The sequence below is a fragment of the Eubalaena glacialis genome, chromosome 4 (genome assembly GCF_028564815.1).
Source record: "Eubalaena glacialis isolate mEubGla1 chromosome 4, mEubGla1.1.hap2.+ XY, whole genome shotgun sequence".
NCBI lineage: Eukaryota > Metazoa > Chordata > Mammalia > Artiodactyla > Balaenidae > Eubalaena > Eubalaena glacialis.
The window spans coordinates 100422271-100445367 of NC_083719.1; positions in this window are offsets into that span (position 1 = coordinate 100422271).

The window sequence follows — 23097 nt, forward strand, 5'->3', positions numbered from 1 at the left end:
CAGGAGCAAAGGATATTCTGGTATTAATTGGCCACATCATATCACACCATATAAGATTCAAGCTACTGTGACTGACTGAGGTGATGCTGAAGAAGAAAAGTGAGTTACATTCCCAAGAATTTAGCAGAATTTTAGGTTCCTTCACCTCTTGTATAGTTTGAAATATTTTAGTATTTGAAGACTGTAGTACATAATGTCTTCTACAAATGAAGGGTATTCCTTTAGTCATTGCTTAGATCTCATTCAGTGATAAAACTGCAAATCTACAATTAAAATGTCACCTGCCTTTGCCTCTTCATCCTGGAAAGATAAAAAATGGACCTATTTAGGATAATACTTCAGGATAATTTTTGCAATGTTGGTATATATTGGAGAATATGCTGTGGTTTTGTAAGGTGCTTAGCTAATTGTATAGTATTCAGTAAAATGCTATAATGCGTCACCCACTGTATAGTGGAGATATAGCAAATCTTCATCATTCATTTGGTGCCTAGACTGCATAATTGAAATCATTGGTGACACTTCACTGCTTAAACTGATGATTCTAGAACTAGGAGGCAATGGTGGTTTTGCTGTTCTGTTTTATTTTTTAATTCCTTTATTTATGATGCTTGATGAATAGAAACAGGTCTTATACATAAAAAATAGAATAGCCAAAGCACTTAAGCAACAGCTCTGCCCGTATATCATATTAACTAGGATCAATTTTTACTTCAAAATAACATAGTTGAGGTGGTAGTCAAAACTGCTTTGATCACTGGTTTGTTAAGGTACAGTTGATGTTGTATAGGTGCGTTATTATAAAATCTATTTTTATTTTACCTGAATTTAGATCTTTGTTAAGCAAAAAATGAAGCTCTATAATTTCTGTATAAAGGACTACAGCTTAATGATGAGGGTTTCATATAGCCTTTGGGGGGGGGGGGAAACAGTTGTTGACCAGGGATATATAAAGGACTTCTGAGCAGTGCTGATCTTCTCCTGATGATACTGCCCAAGTTGGGGAACATACATTTTTGTGGCAGTCATTCCAATAATTATGTAATTGTTGGAGCTCAGCAACCCAGGTTTAAAAGCTTAATTATGTTAACAAGGCACAATGTAATCAGGAGTTAATTGTACTTGTAAATGCTTGAGTACCTGTTTTGCTCTCTGCCGCTTGCTGAATAAAATCTTAAGTCCTTAGTTTGGCATTCAGTTCACACACCTCCTCCCAACTCTCCCATACATACACACTTTTCTTCATCCCATTCCACTCTTAACAATGATTATTTATCATTGGCTTGCCACTCTATTTTTTTCCAGTATCATGTGGTTTATACTTTTTCTTAACTTTTTATTTTATATTGGAGTATAGTTAATTAACAATGTTGTGTTAGTTTCAGGTGTACAGCAAAGTGATTCAGTTATACATATACACGTGTCTATTCTTTTTCAAATTCTTTTCCCGTTTAGGTTGTTACATAATATTGAGCAGAGTTCCTTGTGCTGTACAGTAGGTCCTTGTTGCCACCCTCTTAACTGAATGGAGCTACTCACCGCTCCATGGAGATGACCTTTTTTTTCTAACCTTTATACTTTTACTCATATTTGCAAAAGACATCTGATAAAGGACTATTATCAAAAATATACAAAGGACTATAAAAATTCAACAATAAAAAAACAAGCCAATTAAAAATGGTCCAAAAATCTTAACAAACCCCTCACAAAGAAGAAAATCAGATGGCAAATAGACATATGAAAACCATGTTATCAGAAAAAACAAACATGTAAACAATGAGAACACTACAGTCGTATTAGGATAACCAACATCTGACAACACCAAATGCTGTTGAGGATGTGGAGCAACAAGAACTCCCATTCATTGTTGGTGGGAATGAAAAATGGTACAGCCACTTTGCAGACAGTTTGGTGGTTTTTTAAATTTAAATTTTATTTTATTTTATTTATTTTTTCTACCAAACTAAATATACGCTTAACATGTGATCCAGCAATTGTGCTCCTTGGTAGTGACATTAAGGAAGTTGAAAAGTTATGTCCACACAAAAACCTGCACATGGATGTTTATAATAGCTTTATTTATAACTGCCAAAACTTGGAGCTACCAAGAGGTAGGTGAGTGAATAAATAAATTGTGGTCTATCCAGAAAATAGAATATTATTTGTCACTAAAAATAAATGTGCTATCAAGCCATAACAAGACATGGAGAAACTTTAAATGCATATTACTAAGTGAAAGAAGATAATCTGAAAAGACTATGCACTGTACAATTCCAACTATATGATATTCTGGAAAAAGCAAAATTAAGGAGATAGTAAAAAAGATCTGTGGTTGCCAGGGGTTGAGAAGGTAGGGTAGGGATAAATGGTTACAGAATAGAGAATTCTTAAAGCAGTGAAAATTCTCTATATGATATCATAATTATGAATAAATATCATTATATATTTTTCCAGTCCCACAGAATGTATAACACCAAGGGTGAACTATAAAGTTAACTATGGACTTGGGGTGATAATGGTGGGTCAGTGTAGGTTTATCCATTGTAACAAATATACCACTTTGATGGGGGATTTTTTTATAATGGGGAAGGCTATGCATGTTTGGAGACAGAAGGTATACAGGATATTTCTGTACCTTCCCCTTAATTTTGCTATGAACTTTAAGCTGCTCTTAAAAATAAAGTCAATAAAAATAGATAGATGGATAGATAGGGTAAATATCTGAATAGGTATTTTTCAGGTTTTTGTTTTTTGTTTTTTTTGTTTTTTTTACAGCCCCTAAATGCTGTCATGCTCATGCATCAGTCATAGGGAATCTTTCTTTTTCTACCTCTGGGAAGTTTTCAACCTCTGGGAAGTTTTTTCAACTATCTAGTTTCCAATACAACGTCTATGCTGATAAATCTAAATATGTACATCTTTTGAGTTATATATATGTATCCTCTTGTGAGGTAAAATTTTCACTGGAATATTCATGGGGAGCCTTGATTTGAGTATTTCAAATTCTCCTCCCTCTTCCCAAACTGCTTTTACTCTAGTGTTCCCTATTTTAGTGTATGGCCCTACCATTCAACTAGTAACCCAAATCAGAATCTTGGGCATCTCTCCTAACTGCTTTTTACCCCCAGCCAGGCTCCAATCATCTTATATCCAGTCAGTTGTTCCACCTATCATTTATCCCCTAAATATCCCTAGACTCCATGTTTTTATTTTCTATTTCTGTAATCATCATGCTAATACCAGCCTTAAATATTAAAATGTGCTCTTCTCTCTCACCTATAATCTGCAGATACATCACTCTCCCCAAAAGATGAAGTAAAATAAAATCTGATTTTATCACTCCCTGGCTTTAAAGTGCTTCCTTCAGTGGTACTTCCATACATGTAGGATAGTTACACCTCTTGGACATGGCTTCCAGGGCTTGATGTAGTCTACCCACCTCTTTAGATTCTCTATCTCCATGCTCACTCTCACTTTTTCTACTCTAGCCAACTAAACAACTTTCAGGTTTTTGAGCTGCTATGCTTCCTTTGGCACTGAGCTTTACTCCCACTCTGTGTTTATTCTCCTCCCCAAAGTCATCTGGCCAGCTTGTGCACATCCTTTAGGTGTTTCCTGAGCCCAGAATTCATGATTTTATATCCAGAGCTGAGCATAGCATCTGGCACGTGGTAGGTGAAACATATTACATGTTTAATTCTTAGTAACTATCTGTTGAATGAGATTCTTTTGACTCACAATGTCATACAAGGCTCTTATTAGACTTTTCTTTACACTTACAATTTTATATAAATATTATTTAATCAAGTACATCCTAATACATGGAATTCTTTCTGCAGTCTTCCTTGTTTGACCTTCTTGGATCTCCCCCCCCAAGGATGTTTAAGGACTAATTATTTTATAAATTGTAACATTACTTTTATTGCTAATGCTAATAGTAGCATTAATCATAAAAGTAATGATGATATCATCTAATATTCATTAAACAATTATGTGCATGATTTTTGTGGTAGAATTATATTGTGTATTCTTTTACATAAATATAATGGATATTATACAAATGTATGATAAAAAGAACTGAAGGTTTGGCCTCTAGGGAGATGCATCTGGTTATAGAAATATCAAGTTAGACTTTAATATTCATTCTATTTTGTTTTAATTTTTTACACTGTAATCAATCCATTAAGTATTTGTACAGTCAAACAGAAAGACAAAACACAAATTAGCCAATGAGTTGAATAATATATCCTTGGTTCTAGGTAAATAGAAAATGGGAAACATCTTGTAAATAATAAGAACTTGCCATCATTAATTTAAGGGAATATTTCCCAAAAACTATGCTAAACTTCTTATATGAATTATTTTATTCAAATTTCAGGTCAGTAATGTCAACATTTAAGAACTGTATTCAAGTCTAGGTAATTTGTAAATGACAAAATTAGGAGTTGTATCTAGATCCTTTTGGTGTCAAAGCCTAATTATGCAACCACTAAACTCAAGAGATAACAGAAAATTTGTAGAGAACTGAGCAGAAATGAAGGAAAACAAACCTACCCATTACATTTTCAGAAAGCCAGATGCCCTCAATATATAAAATTATATTAATTTTTTTTCTTATAGTGGGTAATTTAAACTATAATTTCCTCAATTCTATAGTTCAACTTAAAAGCTAATTTAAAAATCATATTATTTCTTCCTTTTGTAGTTTTTACTATTATATTATAAAGTAACATTTTAAAAAAATAACATTTAATAACTTGTGTTATCAATTAGTCACTTCTGTGTTGGCTTATTTATCCTGCTCTATTTAATATGGTAATTTATTCAAAATCTGACTATGTGTTTTGTTTCCTCAGGAAACAAAAAAAGTACTGTTTCTTTACATACACTTTTTTTAAATTGAAGTATAGTCGATTTACAATATTATGTTAATTTCAGGTATACAGCAAAGTGAGTTATATAATTTTTCAGATTATTTTCCATTATAGGTTATACAAAATATTGACTATAATTCCCTATGGTATATGCTATAGAATAAATCCTCGTTGCTTATCTATTTTATGAATAGTGGTTTGTATCTGTTAATTCTATGTTCATAAATTGTCCCTCCCTCTCCCCTTTAGTAGCCGTGTTTGTTTTCTATGTCTATGAGTCTGTTTCTGTTCTGTATATAGATTCATTTGTATTATTTTTTAGATTCCATATATAAGTGATCTCATATAATATTTGTCTTTCTCTGTTTTACTTCACTAATTATAACATTCTCTAGGTCCATCCACATCCATATTGCTGCAAATAGCAATGTTTCATTATCTTTTATGGCTGAGTAATATTCCACTGTGTGTGTGTGTGTGTGTGTGTAGATATATATATATATGTGTTCTTAGGCCAATCATCTGTTGATGGGCACTTGGGTTGTTACATCTTCTTAGGTCAGTCATCTGTTGATGGGCACTTGGGTTATTACCATGTCTTGGCTATTGTAAACCGTGCTGCTATGAACATTGAGGTGCATGTATCTTTTTGATTAGACTCTTCGTTTTTTCTGGATATATACCCAGGAGTGGGATTGTTCGATCGTATGGTAGCTCTATTTTTAGTTTTTTAAGAACCCCCCCATACAGTTTTCCATAATTGATACACCAATTTACATCCTCCCAACAGTGTAGGAGGGTTCCCTTTTCTCCACACCCTCTCCAGCATTAATTATTTGTAGACTTTTTGGTGATAGCCATAGTCATTCTGACCAGTGTGAGGTGATACCTCACTGTGGTTGATTTGCATTTCTCTGATAATTAACAATGTTGAACATCTTTTCATGTGCCTATTGACCATCTGTATGTCTTCTTTGGAAAAATGTCTCTTTAGGTCTTCTGCCCATTTCTTGATGAGGTTTTCTTTTTGTTTGTGTTTTTGATATTGAGCTATATAATCGATTTGTACATTTTGGATATTAACCACTTGTTAGTCACATCATTTGCAAATATTTTCTCCCATTCTGAATTTTGTCATTCTTTGTGTTGATGGTTTCCTTTGCTGTGCAAAAGCTTCTAAGTTTGATTAGGTTCCATTTGTCTAATTTTGCTTTTATTTCTTTCGCATAGGGAGACTGATATAAGAAAATATTGCTACAATTTATGTCTGAGAATATTTTGCCCAGAATAGAAGTGGTGAGAATGGGCATCCTTGTCTTGTTCCTGAATTTAGTGGGAAGGCTTTCAGCTTTTCACTGTTGAATATCATGTTGGCTGTGGGTTTGTTGTAAATTGTTTTTATTATATTGAGATATGTTCCCTCTACACCCACTTGGTGAAAATTTTTATTATGAATAGATGTTGAATTTTGTCAAATGCTTTTTCTGAGCCTTTTGAGATGATCATGTGGTTTTTGTCTTTCCTTTTGTTAATGTAGTATACCACATTGATTGACTGGCATATGTTGAACCATTCTTGTGACCCTGGAATAAATCCCACTTGATCATGATGTATGATGTTTATACATATTGTTGGATTCAGTTTGCTGATATTTCGTTGAGGATTTTTGCAGCTATATTCATCAAAGATATTAGCCTGTAATCTTTTTCTGTAGAGTCTTTGTCTTGTTTTGGTATCAGGGTAATGGTGGCCTCATAGAATGAATTTGGGAATGTTCCCTCTTCTTCAATTTTTGGAATAGTTTGAGAAGGGTAAGTATAAGTTCTTCTTTGTATGTTTGGTAGAATTCCCCACTGAAGCTGCCCAGTCCTAGACTTTTGTTTGCAGGGAGTTTTGGTTTATTATTATTATTATTATTATTATTATTATTACAGATTCAATTATACTTCTAGTGATGAGTCTGTTCAAATTATCTGTTTCTTCTTGACTCAGTTTTGGGAGGCTGTATGTTTCTAGAGACTTGTCAGTTTCTTCTAGGTTGTCTAATTCGTTGGCATATAACTTTTCATAGTATTCTCTTATGATTGTTTGTGTTTCTGTGGTATCAGTTGTTATTTCTCCCTTTCATTTCTAATTTTATTTATTTGGGTCCTCTCTCTTTTCTTCTTGGTGAGTCTGGCTAGAGGTTTATTGATTTTGTTTATCTTTACAAAAGAAACAGCTCTTGGTTTTATTGATCTTTTCTTTCTTTTTTTTTTTTTTGATTTCTATTTCCTCTCTGATCTTTTTTATTTTCTTTCTGCTGCTGACTCTGGGTTTTGTTCTTTTTCTAATTCTTTTAGGTGGTTGGTTAGGTTGTTTATTTGAAATTTTTCTTATTTCTTGAGAAAGGCCTGTGTTGCTGTGAACTTCCCTCTTAGAACTGCTTTTGCTGTATCCAATAAATTTTGTGAGGTTGTGTCCATTTTTATTTGTCTCAAGATATTTATTGATTTCTTCTTTGATTTCATCATTGATCCATTGATTTTTTTTTTTTTTTAGTAGGTTATTGTTTAGTCTCCATGTGTTTGTTCTTTTCCCATTTTTTCTGTGGTTGATTTCTAGTTTCGAACAACTGTGGTCAGAAAAGATGCTTGAAATAATTTCTATCCTCTTAAATTTGTTGAGGCTTGCACTTCTTAATTTGTAAGGACACAAAACACAATAACATGAGAACAACTGCAGAATGATCTATGCATGAAGCTCCCTCTCAGCAAATAGTTTGAAAAATTTCACATTTCATACGTCACTGATATTTAGCAAGTGGGTATTATAGTAGGGTATAATGGACTTCTTATTGGTCAGGTGACTGTTATGTACCTATAGCTATTACACATACTGTTCTGGTCTGTATATATTTAGAATATCAACCCTTCATATAATACATAACAAATAGCTCCATAGATGTATTTTCACTACAGCTGACCCTTGAACAACACAAGTGTTAGGTGCACTGATACTCCCCCAAGTTGAAAATCCATGTATAGTTTATAGTGGGCCCTCTGTGTCCTTGGCTCTGTATCCTATGTCTTTGTTTTTGATCCAGCCAACCATGGATCATGTGGTATTGTACCACTGTATTTATCAAAAAACTCCACATGTAAGTGGGCCTGCTCAGTTCATGGGTCAACTGTATTTAAAAGTATAAATCAGCCAAAATAGACATCCAATCTTCAGTTTACATTTATTGAGTGACAATCTACACCAGGCACTATGATAAATGTTTTTGTTCACTAATTATGTAACTCTTCACAGCAACTCCATGAGGTAGCAACTATAGTTAACCCTTTTAAGGAGCACCAGAGATTAAGTAAATTTCACAGAATTACATAGATAATAAGCAGGGAGTTGAGACTCCAGTCCACCACTATTTGATACCAAAGCCTCTTAAAAAATATGAAATGCATTCTTGTCTCTTTTTAAAGTAAAATACAGTTAGTCTAATTCAGAATATTGTTAATTGTTCTTGATTCATGGAAGGTAATTTTTCAACTGTTTAATGGTGGTTGATATAAATCATTGAAAGTAATTCTATACTACTTCTCTGATCTAGAATCCAAAATAGTTACTATTTTTTTCTACATGAATATATTGAAACCAGAATATAGCTATTATTTTGTGAGTTAGGGAAATGAAGAAATCATTGAAGGAAAAGTAGAAACTTGCAGTTCAGTTAACTACCTGATTTGCTTGTGTACAAGTGTGTATTTTAAAGTGAAATATATATATATTTATATTTTGCTTCTTGGACCTAATTATGAAAAATTTAAGGAAATCAGACATATAAATTATTTTGTGACTTCTAATACATACTCTGTGAATGTGGTGATGGCATAATCTTGATATTAATTTCAGGAATAAATATAATTCCAATGAGATTTGTTAAAAAATGAATTCAAGAATCCAACTGAAAAAAGTAAAAAAGAAAATGAGAATACATGGGACTTTTTTTTTAAAAAAAAGAATAAGATTGGTGAACATGTACTCTCAGACATCAAACACATTATCAAATTACAATAAAAACAACAAGGTGGTAAGATCTGAAGAGTGGATGCTCATTGGAGCAGAAAAGAATGTCCAGGGTAGTTGTCATTTGTGGTGCATGATAAATTTGGCATCTCAAATCAATGAGAGAGCTTTATTTAACAAAAATTCATGATTTTCTGTTACATATTAAATTCCAGGTAAATTATACATATGATTATACACTTTTATAAATGAATGTAATAGCACATTGGAAATATTTATCTGATCATTATGGAAAAATAACTTTCTAATCACAAAAGCAAAGGTAGTTTATGTCCATTCAGAATATAGACGTTGACAGGAGAAAATTGCTTCCATCCTAACAACGAGGAAAAGACACAGAATTTAAATATATAGTCTGGAGAATTCCCTGGCAGTCCAGTAGTTAGGACTCGGTACTTTTCACTGCAGGGGCCCGGGTTTGATCCCTAGTCTCGGAATTAAGATCCCACAAGCCTTGCCGCACAGCCACAAAACAACAACAAAACACATACTCTGATAAAGCCCATCAAGGAGCTGAGTCACAAGATAACCAGGAGCATTTGAAAAGATGGCAGGCCTCTCAGAGAAAGGACAGGGCACAAGAAAAATGTGTCTTTTGGAGAGCACAGAAGAAGAGGAGGCAGTCATACAAGAGTGTAAGACATCACTGCTGGGAAGAGGCGTGAAAGTACACTTTAATAAAAGCTATTAATGTGCATGAGGTTCTGTGAGAAAACAGCAAAAAGCTCAGGAAATTAGAGAGGATTCACAGAGTATATGACATTTTTAAAGGTCAGGACTCAGTTGCAGAGAACAGAAGCTACCCTGGCTAGTTTAAACACCAAGAACTTTATTTACCGTGTACTTAGGTCACATGCTAAATCTTTAGGAGAGCTGAGGAAACAAGTTAAGATGGGCTTTTAGGAACGGTTCCGAAGCCACACTCCAGTCTTCACCTACTGAGGAACTGCGTCTTCTCTTATGATCATGAATCTGCCTGATCAATCTGAAAGTTTCAGCAATATCTGGAGCTAGAACCAAGTCACCACTCTGCAGTCAAGAAGCAGACAGGAATTGACTGTTATCACAGCCTGCATTGGAGCAATTACATGCATACCATCATCCTCACCAGCGGATCAAATGCCCCATACCTGTGATATCCATGAAGCCAATGACTATACATGGCAACTGCTGCTAGTATTTCCCCAGGAAACTCCACCCAGACCTTATTTGCCAGTGACGACAACAGCAGAAATAAATTCTCTGTCTCCCTTCTGACTTCCACATTTAGAGCACATATGGCTGATCTCTTCAGCCAACCCAGGCTGCAAAAGTCTAGAAAATGTAGTTTTTACCTTCCCAGTCTCTGTGGAGGAGGCTTTTCCATTAGAAGGAGGTTGGGGTGGATGGTTAGCACCATTTCACCATAGACAGTATCATCATGTAGGCACTGGGCCTTAAAGAACAAATAGCAATGTGCCAGGAGGGGAAACTGGGAGGAGATTTTAGACAGAGGAAACAATGTTTGCAACAGTAAAGAAAGAAAATAAATAAAAACAAATTGGAATTATTTTTGAGAAGCCTGAATTGATTGGGTGACTGGAAAATGTTTGGGTGAGTGGGGGAATGGAAAGATTTTGAGTATAGTAATTGGGTTTTGCTTTAGGGGAAACACTTTTAAAATTAAAAAAGAGCTGAATCCTGCTTTTAAAAAAATACAGTTGAGATATTAAAGATCAAAGAAGTTTTAATGGTTTTTTAATGTTCCTACAGGGATCTTGATGTACTCATGTATATTGTAGCTTCCCAGCATGAAATCCAGGTTTTAGTGTAGAAAGAATGCTCAGCATATCTTTGTGCCAGGCCTGAATGTCATAATGACCAAGATATAATTTAAAAAACAACAACAACAACAAAAGCCTAAAAGCTCAATATAGACATTTGATAGTTAATATGTACTTTTAGCTCTCTGTATTAAGTGAACTCAGGAAAGAGAATCATAAACCAATTGGGAAAATTCCTTAGGAAAACATATTGGGAATTATTGAGTTAAACACATTCTCATATTTTACTGAAAAATGCTCAGATTTTATAAACTAATGTGCAATTTGAATCTTCATATGGTGATATATTATGCATTGTTTTTCACAATTATTTGACAAATGAAGTATATTTTCCTATAGCACTTTGGAGAGCTAGTGTTTCCTGAAACAGATTTTGAATATACTGACTTAAAGTCATTGAATTTCTCAATTATTTTCAGACTCCTTGGGAAATAATATGGTTTAAAAATTTGAGTTAAGTCATCATTTAGTTTATCTTTGGCTATTTGTGTTCATTTTTCATGTGCTTCCCTTGAGTATTTACAAAACTAGGCAGTTCTTAATTTAACTTGGCAGCTGGTAGGGAGAGATAGCATGCACAATTAAATTTATAGATTATTTTTAAAACATCTTTTATACATTTTCTTTACACTTCCTTGCATAACAAACATCTTCTAAGAAATGGTAATCATTTGTAAAGTGGGCAGTATCTATTCTCCTTTCTTGCGCTTCCCTACTAGGATTTAGAAAAAATAAGTGCTGTACATGGCTGAAAGCTAGGAAATGGGATAAATGAAACAAAAGTTTTCAAAATTCCATGTGTGGAATTGGATCCTAATTATTTCAGAGGATCAAGAATGCTGATTTAAAAATATGAAAAGAGATAAAGTTGATATTTTAGCAGATGTCACAACAGAAACTGCTAAAGATAAACTGGACAAAGTTAAACAAGGAAGACTTTATTCAAGGTTACTGCAGTAGGGTGGAGAGGCCAGAACTCAGTCTGAGGTCAACTCTACTTAAAATGTAGGACTGCAGAGTTTTTAAAAGCTAGGTTGGGATATCATAGGACATCGCTTTTTGATAAATGGCTTTGCTCAGAAGAAAAGTAAACTCTCTCTTATTTTCATGACAGGAGGTAATTTTACAACTTGGAGCAAGTCATTCTGCCAAAGTTAGGCTCCCAGTCTTCCCACAGAAACTGGGAGGTAGGAGTTCTTATGTTTCTTGATGATTACATTTTAAAGAAAGGGCGCCCAGGTCCTTGAGAAAGACATGTCTGGGTTGTAAAACTTGCAAGAAATCTTAAAAAAACGATTTACATCTAGAGGTGCACTGAAAGGTTTTACAATTAAATGTTTTCTAAAGTAAATTTTCTAAGAAAAGGGAGGTCAGGGGTCTAGAGTCAGGAAGAAGACTGTCTAAAGTTTAGTCAAGCTGAGAGGAAGATTAAGGCTGTCTTGGGCACAAAATATTACCAGAGTTGTTGAGCGTGAAATTTTCTGGACACCTTCACAGTATTAAGTTTGAAATGTATGCATTGCCAGATCAGTAGAAAAACATATCTTCTCAGGAACTGGACTAAACTAATATTTTTACTATCTCTCTGTTTTCAATTTGACAGTTCATTGAAAAGCAGAGCAAGACAGGACACACTTTTATGCTTCTCCTTTGAAATTGCTCTCTAAAACAATTAAGGTTGTAAGAACCATCATAATCCTAAAATTCCCAACGCAAATAAAAAAATAGCTACACTATTACTTCACACTTTTATATTTAAAGTTATGGAATAATGTGTTCACAGTAGAAAATATATAAAATGACCTCTTTTCTCTCCTATATTATTTACTGTAGTTTCCCAACTCCCCATGCCAAATTAGCCAGTAGTTACAAATGAGATCACATTTCATGACTCTTTACCTCTCTTTTATTGGTACTCTCCATGTTATGTACTTTTGGAAAAGTTCAGCATTGTCTCAGATGTGCTCATGTACAAGTCTGGTCAGCCATCTTATCAGTTTTTTTTTACACAACTTCTGCCATTGATTATACTTTCACCTCAGCTGGATTTTACTGCACATTTCAGGCTATTCAACATCTGCTGCATGCCCCTACTATTACACCCAGGCAGTGTGGTCTTAACCAGGGCTTGATAATAATGTACTAATACTCTCAAGGTGATATTTCTAATGAACTGGGATTTGTGATTCTTGTTCTTCTTTTTGCATAAAATTATTTTTAGAAGATTATGAACCTTTTGTGGCATGTGCTTTTATGTGTTCCAGAGTTGTGAGTAAAAATTTTATCCATATTTATTAGTGGTTCTTCTCATTAGGACCCACAGAAAAGTCCATGATGGAATGCACATTATATTGACTGCACTTCTCAGCATTTCTCTTCTCTGTCTATCCTTGAGGCTTTCTGAGTGTGTTATGCTTGTCACATCTGGCTCTCTCTTCTTTTGGGATGAGTTCATTCCGAGAGTCCCATTTAGATGCTCATGCACACAGATTTCTGACTAAAAAACCCATACATTTTCTTGACCATACTCAGACATGTCTGATTTCCAGTTGAGGTTTCATCTGGGTTCTGTAATACTTGATTTATGATGGTATAGATATCTTTTGCTTGCTTGCTCTTTCTCTTTCTGTCTTAAATTCCATTAATTCACTGTGTAAAATTGTGGTTCTCCAGATGTACTCATTTTAAATAGGAATATAAGTTTTAGTTTTACTTCAAATAAATATTGCATACAATTTTCAGGAATAATTAGAACATTGATGTATTGTACAACTAACAAGAAAGGCAAGGGCCATGTACTGTTCACCTGCATTTGCCAATTGCTATTTTGCTATTTCTTTCAACAAAGTGTCTATCTTGTGTCAGTCTAGTAATTTGGCTACACTAGTGAACCAAATGAACTAAAATTCTTGTTCCCATTAAGGAAAGAAAATTATGTATCTATATCTGTATATATACACACACATATGTATACACATATATGTATATATGTTTCCATATGAAAAAACTAAGAAAAGATTAAGAATCTATCTTCCATACATATGTCAGTTACTTTCTGTTGCTTCTTTGGGGCTTATTGTTTTCATAATTTTTTTATGAATACAATAAAATTTTGCATTTCCTTATAATTAACTTTGACAGCATCTTCACTCTAAATGTGGGCTCCTTTAACAGAAACTGTCAATCTTTGGAGGAAAAATATAAAATTGTTCTATTTTTCCTAAATAAAAATCCATGGTAAGGAGGCAAGACAGTGAAAAAGATTTCAGATCCAAGAATCCTGGCTTACTTTTTAAAATTTTGTCACTTAGTAATCATGGACCAACTACTTGATTACTGTGAATGTTTCCTCATCTGTGAAATGCAGCCAGTAATAACTTCTTTAAAGGTTTGTTGCAAGAATCAAAGAGCACAGTAATTATGAGCTTGGCTGATGTTGTGCCTGGGACTTGTGAGCACTTATGGTGTTGACTATGTTCCCTTGTTACTCTCTCAAATTTAGACTGACTATTTGCAAATCAAGTTTGTGTCAAATAAACCTAAGAAAACTGGTAAAATTAAATAAAAATGGCCTTATCAGAATCCTCTCCTCTTCAATCTCTCTCATATTTAAATTTTGAATAAAACGCTTATCACACTCTGTCTTGGGTCATAGTTGTTATCTACATATCTCATGTCTCCTGTTATAGTATGAAGTCCTTGATGATCATAAATATATCAAGATTATCTCTGTGTTCCAAAGAATGCCGTTGGAAAGAGTTTTGCTCAAAGTACATTCTTAATAAGTAATTTCTGTGTTTTTAATTTGTGGGTATAGCCCTCTAAATTCACATAGTTTTCCCTCAATAATATATTTTTAAAACAATAAAAGTATGTATTATTTTAATAGCTTATTATGAAGAATAATATTTACCTTTAAAAATTCCCAAGATTTATTTTCCTCAGTTTAGCTTTTGTCAGTATTCCAAACACATGCAAACATAAATCTCATTTCTTTTTGTATCCCCATGTGTCTCTTAAATATATTGCTTCTGTTGTAAGGAACAACCAAGAAAAATGATGTTGTATTACTATGCATGACAGAGCAACAGAGCACCATTGGGTCCAATTCACTCAATTTCTACATGTTCTTTATGAGCTTCCACACATAGAAGCAGGGGGTTTATATGCTCAGAAAGAGTTATATATCCCAACCATGTAAATTCTCTGTTCTTTTTAAGTGGAACATAGGCTTTGCCACATGCAGCCTCATCAACCATGTGTCTCAGGGGTAAATAAACTACTAAGGATGTCTAGTTGGCAAGATTTTCACTTTAATAAGTAATAGCACTCAAAGGGAAGAGATTCTAAAAAGTTTCCAAATACGCCAGATGCATATTAGAACAGTTAGGAGAAATCATAAGCAGCGACTCCCTTAAGCCTCATTGTACTTCAGCTTAGCCAAACCAGAAAAATTTCTCTGAAAAATAGGCAGGTTGAGAAAGCAATGGATTTCAGGAGCTTTGGACTCCATTCTTGATCCTTCTTTTGACTTAAAAGGTCATTTCTGCACATTCTTTAATGATTCTGTGCCCTTTTTATTCCTTCCAGAAAGGCAGGATTGAGAATTGGATATCTTCCACTAAGTGGACAGGAGAACAGTGGTGAGGGAAGTAGGTTTTAGTTTCTTATGTAAAAAGTCACTGACTGATAATAGTATGAATGGTATGTAAATTTAGATCTCTTGGACTGTCATCTAAAGGAGTGAGGAAAACAGACTTTGAACACGAGAGTCTGAAAATACATCAGGAAAGGTATTGAAACTGTGTAACGCAGACTGGGACTTGAACCCATGCACCGGGACTTGAACCCAGCCAAAACCCAGTTTGGGACTTGAACCCACCGTCTTTTAACTGAGATCACACACCTGGTCTCAGGACTTAATGAAGCTCAGGTTCTTGATGTCTCATCACAGAAAGAATTCAGTGAGAGACAAAGTGATAGGTAAGAAGTGGATTTATTTAGAGAGAAACACGCTCCACAGAGTGTGGGCCATCTCAGAAGGCAAGAGTGACACCAGAGTTGTCAGTTTTTATGGGGGTGGCTAATTTCATAGGATAATGAATGGGAGGAGTATTCCAGCTATTTGGGGGAAGGGGTAGGGATTTCCAGGAATTGGGTCACCACCTACTTTTAGACCCTTATGGTCTGCCTTGGAACTGTCATGGCACCTGTGAGTGTGTCATTTAGCTTGCTGATGTTTACAATGAGTGTATACTGAGGCTCACGGTCTAGTGGAAGTTGACTCATCTGCCATCTTGGACCTATTTGGTTCTAATCAGTTTATGTCATGTCCTCGGGCTATGTCATTCTTTTAAAGGTTGTGCCCTGCTCCCTTCCCTCCTGTTTCAGTATGATTACTAAAATTGGCATAGTTTATTGACTTAAAGTTTCTATTATTATTTTCATTCCTTCATTTATAGATTGTCCATACCCATCCAATCTTCTAACAATAGCAGCAACAAAAGGTGTTAGGAGAATTAATAACAACAAAAGAAGAGAATTGAAAAAACATTTTAAATTAAATTTGTTGATTATATCATGACATTTTGCCAGAGTTGAACATTATAACAGGGTATAAGAAAGAAAGAAGAAAGTATACGTTTTCCTGTTGACAGGAAAACTGGGAACTGGGGTGCACTGACAATGATATCAGTTTGTGTTCTTTAATTATTACTACTTATGAGTAGTAATAATTAGGTCTCATTATTACTGCAGTTTTGCAAGTGAGGAATTAGAGGCTCTTTTCTGTTAAAATAAATTTTTAAAGTTACGTACAAATTATTTTTATATCTGGAATTCGGTTCTCTTGACAGAACAGTCCAAGTTGTTCTTAACTGTATATAATAGAAATTTTTTTAATCATTGAGTATATAAAGACACAGCTCTAAGTGAGCGGTTAGTATTTAGAAAATATATATGTATAAATTGCCAGGGATATTACTGAAAAACTGCATTTACTTAGGTTTTCAGTTTTCTGAATGCTAAACAACACACTTTAGTTACGTTAAAAGAAATTATACAAGCTTATGCATAGAAAAATATTTCTAATATTAAATTACAAGAGTATTTTACTATTGTTGTTTTATTCTTTATAGGGAGAACATTGAGAACTTAAAAAAAGGCATCTGCTGTAATTTTGCCAAAAGATGTATTATTAAAATATGTGTTTACTTTTTGTCTAGATGTAAAAATTAAGAGTCCAAGATAAAAATCAGAGAAGCTAGTTCTGGGGAAGTTAAGATTACATGACCTCATCTTATGTCTTTAGACCATCTAATTCCACATTTTCTAAAATGTGCTACAGGAAACCCAATTTAGCAGAAGGGTAAAGGGGGTTATTGGTTAAGAAACATTCCAAGATAAATAAGCTTGGAAATTCTGAGTCAAATTAAATAGTTTTATGTACTTCAGGATGATCAGATCTTTAGTTGTGACAGCGGATGCTTAAATTATCAGGAGGTAATTGTGGTGTGAAGTATTTCCCAAGATGATTTGATCCTACAACATTTATTATGGAGCAACTTTTGGGAATCTACTTTGGAAAGTAAAGATCTAATTTAAAGCTGTGGTAGAACATAGGCAACCTAGAAATTTAGCCACGTATTCATTATGATTTCTCCCTAAATGCTAAATTACAATAAAGTCATGGTTATGGCCCAAATATGAATGCTCTGTATTGTTAATTAAGTTGTGTTCCAGATCCTTTAGTTACCAGATAAATATTATGCTTTTTAAAATACAAAGAAATGTGCTAGTTTTGTAATCTCACCAGTTTATTCCCTTAAGAGCCAAGATTATGGAGTTGCCAGGCCATCAGACGTTTAAATTTTTCAAAAATTTTTTAGATCTTTGTGTTCAGGCACTCTTTATCAACCATCTGATTGAGACAAAAGAATTCTGAGTCATAAGGAAGAGATAATTTTGTCTTGAGAAACTGTACGGATAGGATTATCTCTTCCATATAAGCACCAGAATTCTTTTGCTTTGTAACATAGTACAAACAAACCCAAAATGGTAGCTTACAAAAATAAACATTTATTTCTTCCTCATCTTTCTGGTTAGCTATACAGGGTGAGTTTTCTGCAGCTCTTTCTGTGTGTGTATGTTTCCTATTCCAGGAGCCAGACTGAAAACAAAGCCTCCAACCACTGCATGCATCTCTTGCTTTGTTGAGACATACATTACAACTGCTCATATGCAGTGGTTAAAGCCAATTACATGGCTAAGCCTGATATCAGTGGATAGAGAGGTGCATTGCTTCTGCAGGGAAAATTGCAATGGGGAGAGGTCTTTAAAACTCTTGTAGGGGGCTACCTTGGTGGCGCAGTGGTTGAGAGTCTGCCTAGCGATGCAGGGGACACGGGTTCGAGCCCTAGTCTGGGAGGATCCCACATGCCGCGGAGCAGCTGGGCCCGTGAGCCACGATTACTGAGCCTGCGCGTCTGGAGCCTGTGCTCCGCAACAAGAGAGGCCGTGATAGTGAGAGGCCCGGGCACCGCGATGAAGAGTGGCCCCCGCTTGCCACAACTAGAGAAAGCCCTCGCACAGAAACGAAGACCCAACACAGCCATAAATAAATAAATAAATTAAAAAAAAAAAAACTCTTGTAGGAAGACAGAATTTTTTTTACAAATAAGCTATTAATTTTGATGTAGTAATATTTTTCATAGGAAAGAGCAGGGTTTGTTGTTTTGTGTCATGTTCAAGAAGATTTTCACAACCCCTTACTTATACATACATATTATCTTTTTTTTCTGTAATGTATTTCTAGCTAAGTATACTAAATGCTTCAACCAGGTATGAATTGATTTTTAGATTCAATACATCAATTTTATTCCAAGTGTACTATTGGGATACGTGATACCACTAGTTATCTTGCACATTCTTTTCACACAAATTTGAAATGCCAACTTTTCTTATATTCTAAATACAAATTTTGTACTTTTAAATTTTACATTAGCATACTTGTTTAATACTTAGTAATGCTAGACAATTTGTCACTAACCTTTTTACTGTATATATGTATGCAACATTTTGTATTTACTTTTTGTATTTTCTATATTTTCCCATAATATTCATGAATCTTTTGCACATTCTTTTCTCCTAGTAAATTTTAGAATAATCTGATTGCTATCACTAAAATATCTGGATAGGTCTTTGATTACAACTGCAGTAAAATTGCAGAATGATTTCAAGAGAACTGATGTTTTATTCATCTCACTATTTCTTGGAATATTTTCCCAGTTATAGAGAATGAGCAAAAGAGCAAAGTATTACAATAGGGCTGGCATATTACAGACAATATTTTGAAACAATAGGTGATTAATAATATCTCGGGCCTTATGATGACCATGGCAATGTGTTGCTCCAATCTCCTAGTGGGGAGCATAATTTACTCACCCCACCTGCACACCTCTGAGTCCATTGCTGCCTTCACACTGTGGACACACATTCCCCAGGCAGCTCACAAGCCATGACTGAACATGACAGAGGTATTAAGCAGGCTCATTACAGCAAGATGTGAACTCCTCCAGTAGCTAACTCTGGGAAGAAAACTCATTGCATTAGCCAAAACTTTCTTGAAACTTGGTTTCTGAAGTCTGAAAATTTTTTCTATTCACTCCGCTTTCTTCTCTCTTTCCTTCTGTAGGTGTCAGACTTGCATCATGGTTTGAAGGCTCTCTCCTGCTCCCATCCCCAACAAATTTCTTCCACATGTAATCATGTCTTAGAATCTACTTGTAATAACTCAGACTTGTATAGAGTGGAGACCTAACAAAATTCATTCATTTTTAAGTCAGTGGCTATTATTGTCTCTAAGCAGTCTGAAAGAGCCTTCTGAATGTTTATAAGGTTATGTTTGAATAGGCATTTGGTTCTTTGAACATTGACTTAAATCCAATCTAATAGTCACAATGTGTACATTTTGTTCAGAAAGACTAGAAAGCAGTTCAATTTCCACCCTGTCTATCCCTCTTTTGCTTTCCACGTGACATTCTATCTTAGATACATACAAAGGCATGTCTTTTAGTGTTTGGATTTCAAAAATTATCGCCTTCTGGGTTTGACGCTGTTGCCTTCAAAGCCAGAAGCAGGAAGATGAGCAACATTTAACTACTACTTAAGTAGTGTAGGTAAAAATTGTCAAGTATTTTGTAATTAATATGTATTTCAGGTTATCAAAGTTATGATAATTAAAACATACAGAAAGTATTTGCACTTAAGGATTTATCCTTCTGCCAAACATTCAGATTGCCCATTTTTAAAGCGATGCTGATAGATCATGTTTGTAATAAAGATTAATGGAAAGTAATTTTTGACAGAAAATATCTTTTGATGACATGTGATATCTATGTACATAGATATGTTCACACTTAAATAAGTATATGTTCAAGCTTAAAATCATTCACTGTGAGCCGTGATTGACATTAATGTCTCAAATAACTGAAATAATTTTTAAGGTTCTCTCCCTGTACAAAAAGAGAAGCAAGTTTTAAAAATATCATACCAGATGTCCTTCTGTTGTTCTATTTTCTGCTGGAATGTTATGAGAATGTCCCCGTCTGTGCTTTGCTAATCAATGTAGCTAACTGACTTTGTAACAAATGCCCCTGTGAAGCCATCATTTACCCTGACTGTGTTGTAGTTGAACTAATGACTTGGTGGATAGATTTGTCCAGGACCTTCTGCTAGGATTAATGTGATCTGTCTTTCTTGGACAAAAGAAGGAACAAAGAAACAAAAAGGAAAAAGCAAAAAGCAGAAAGATTAGAGGAAATGGTGATCAGTATTTATATTATTGGAAATTTCAGCTATTCTTCTTAGAACTGATCTGAATACTTACCACTTATATTATTAATCATATGATAAATTTCAATGATCTTTTATTTCCATGGTTTTATAATAATTTATTTGATTCATCCAAAATAAGTATATGAGATATTAAGTTTTATTTGGAGTGATCATCTTTGCATTTGGCAAAGACAATAAATATAAAATTATGGAAAGTATTAAAACATCACCTAAATTATTTGTACCAAAGTTATGAAAGAGAATAACAATATTTTAATATAAAAAACTAAGGAGATTAAGAATTTAGTAGAGAAAAATTTAGACTCGAGAAATCACAAGTCAGAATTGTAGTAAAATATAGTTAGCTATTGATACCATGAAGTAAAAATAGTATTATACATTATTTCCTAGAAAAAATGGAAATTGGTATTATTTCTATTTCCAGGTATCAGTTAATTGTGTTAAGTCATAGTCTTTATTATGTTAGTACTGTTGAATTTTAGAACAATGATAAACTATTCTATTTGAGATAATTAGAAAGATTTGAACAAAATTATTTTTATTTTATTTTGAATAAATGAGATGGGGAAAATATTCTTATGTAATTGCTTCTGCTACTTAACTGATTCGATTTTTACTGGGAAATTGAATAAAGTAAGGAAAACAGAAGATGATGTTTTAATGAATATGTTTTTTACTTTTAATTTTGGTAGTATGGAAGAAATTATAACAATAAAACTATTGAACCTAGAACACGGGTACTATCATAGGTGTTTTCATTTTGTTTTCTGACTAAATACACTAAAATTAAGCTTTACCAAAAGATGGTAAACTACGTGACTTACTTTGGGGGTAATGCTCTAATCTACTTCTTTCACTAAAGTATGTGGCAGTTTCTAAGTCAGCTCTGACATTATAATAAAATACCATGAACTGTGTGGCTTAAACAACACACATCTATTTCTCACAGTTCTGGAGGCTGGAGGTCCAAGGTGCTAGCCAGTTTGGCTCCTGGTGAGGAGTGGCATTTTCACTGTCTTCATCTGGTGAAGAGATAGAACTCTAACGTCTCTTCCTCTTCTTACAAAGATACTGATTCCCTTGAGTGGGCCTCACCCTCATGGTCTCATCTAAACCTGATTATCTCCCAAAGGCTCCATCTCCAAATACCATCACCTTGAGAGTTAAGGCTTCAATGTATGAATTTGGGAGGACACAGTTCAGTCCATAGCAGTCAGTTTTTCAAATAGTCAATCTTCTGAAACTAATTTTGTGCTTGCATGCTTGAGTATATTAAAGAGAACAAACAAAATTTTTCATAATACTTTCTTTAGAAAGAATAAAAAGCTTCTGAGGCTTTGCCCATTTTTTTCTTTCTTTTTCTCTTTTTCTAGATGTCCGATTGGTGATAGGTTTTGGAGAAAAGGAGAATATACAGACCAGAGGACCTAGCAAGGTAAGGAAACAGCTGTGTTTTTCTTATTTGTATATGTGTCTTAAAATTAATTTTTAGTATGTCCTTCTAGCAGTTGGAAAAATACCACGCAGTAGCAAAGGTTAGAAACGACAGACAGTGGTGCATTTTGGGTTGCTTTTGTGCTACCTTGAATTTATTTTTTATTAACTGGGTGCAATGCTGCACAGGACGGGAGGGGTACTGTCTAACTGTGTAGGTTTCAGGTGTGCAGTAGCATTTGTATCTTTTCTCTAGCCTCTGCCCTTTGTTTAGTGTTTTAGTAGCTTAAGTTATAATAAAATTAAGCTTTGGATCTCTGTTCCATTCAATTTTCAAATAAATATTTCTGAAGTTACATTGATATTCTTCAGTATATTATTGAAATGCCTAAGAGCACCTGTTCATCCAATGCCAGTTCAGGCCTTCATCTCTACTGAGCTGTAAGACAGGATGGAACAGTGCGGGCTTAGCTGTTTGGTTAATCAGTAAAATGTGGAGTGGTGAACTCTGAAATGGGTCTGAATCAGATCTTAAAAAATATACAGTGACTGGACAATCTAAATTAATTCATTCAGATTGTAGGTACACAGCTGTCACATGGAAAGGCTTGACGCTGCTTTTATCCTGACTGTTTTTCAGTGCTTGGTATAAGATAATAAACAGGGGCTCTTTAAAGTTTGCCTGTGTATGAGTGTTTGGTTTCGGAGCGTATGTGCCACTTTGTGTTTATAGTAAAATATTAGAAGGAATTTGTTGATTCAAAGATGATGATAATCTTGAAGGATTTGTACTTATGTTACTGGCTAATTTCACTTAGCATAATGTCCTCAAGATTCATCCACTTAAATGAAGTATCTAATGTAGTCAAACTCATAGAAATGGAAAGTAGAATGGTGGTTGCCTAGGGCTGAGGGGAGACGGAACTGAGGGGCTATAATTCAATTTGTACAGAGCCTCAGTCAAGCAAAACGAAAAGGTTCTAGAGATCTGCTGTTCAACATTGTGCTTATAGTTAACAATTCTGCACTGTACACTTAAAAAT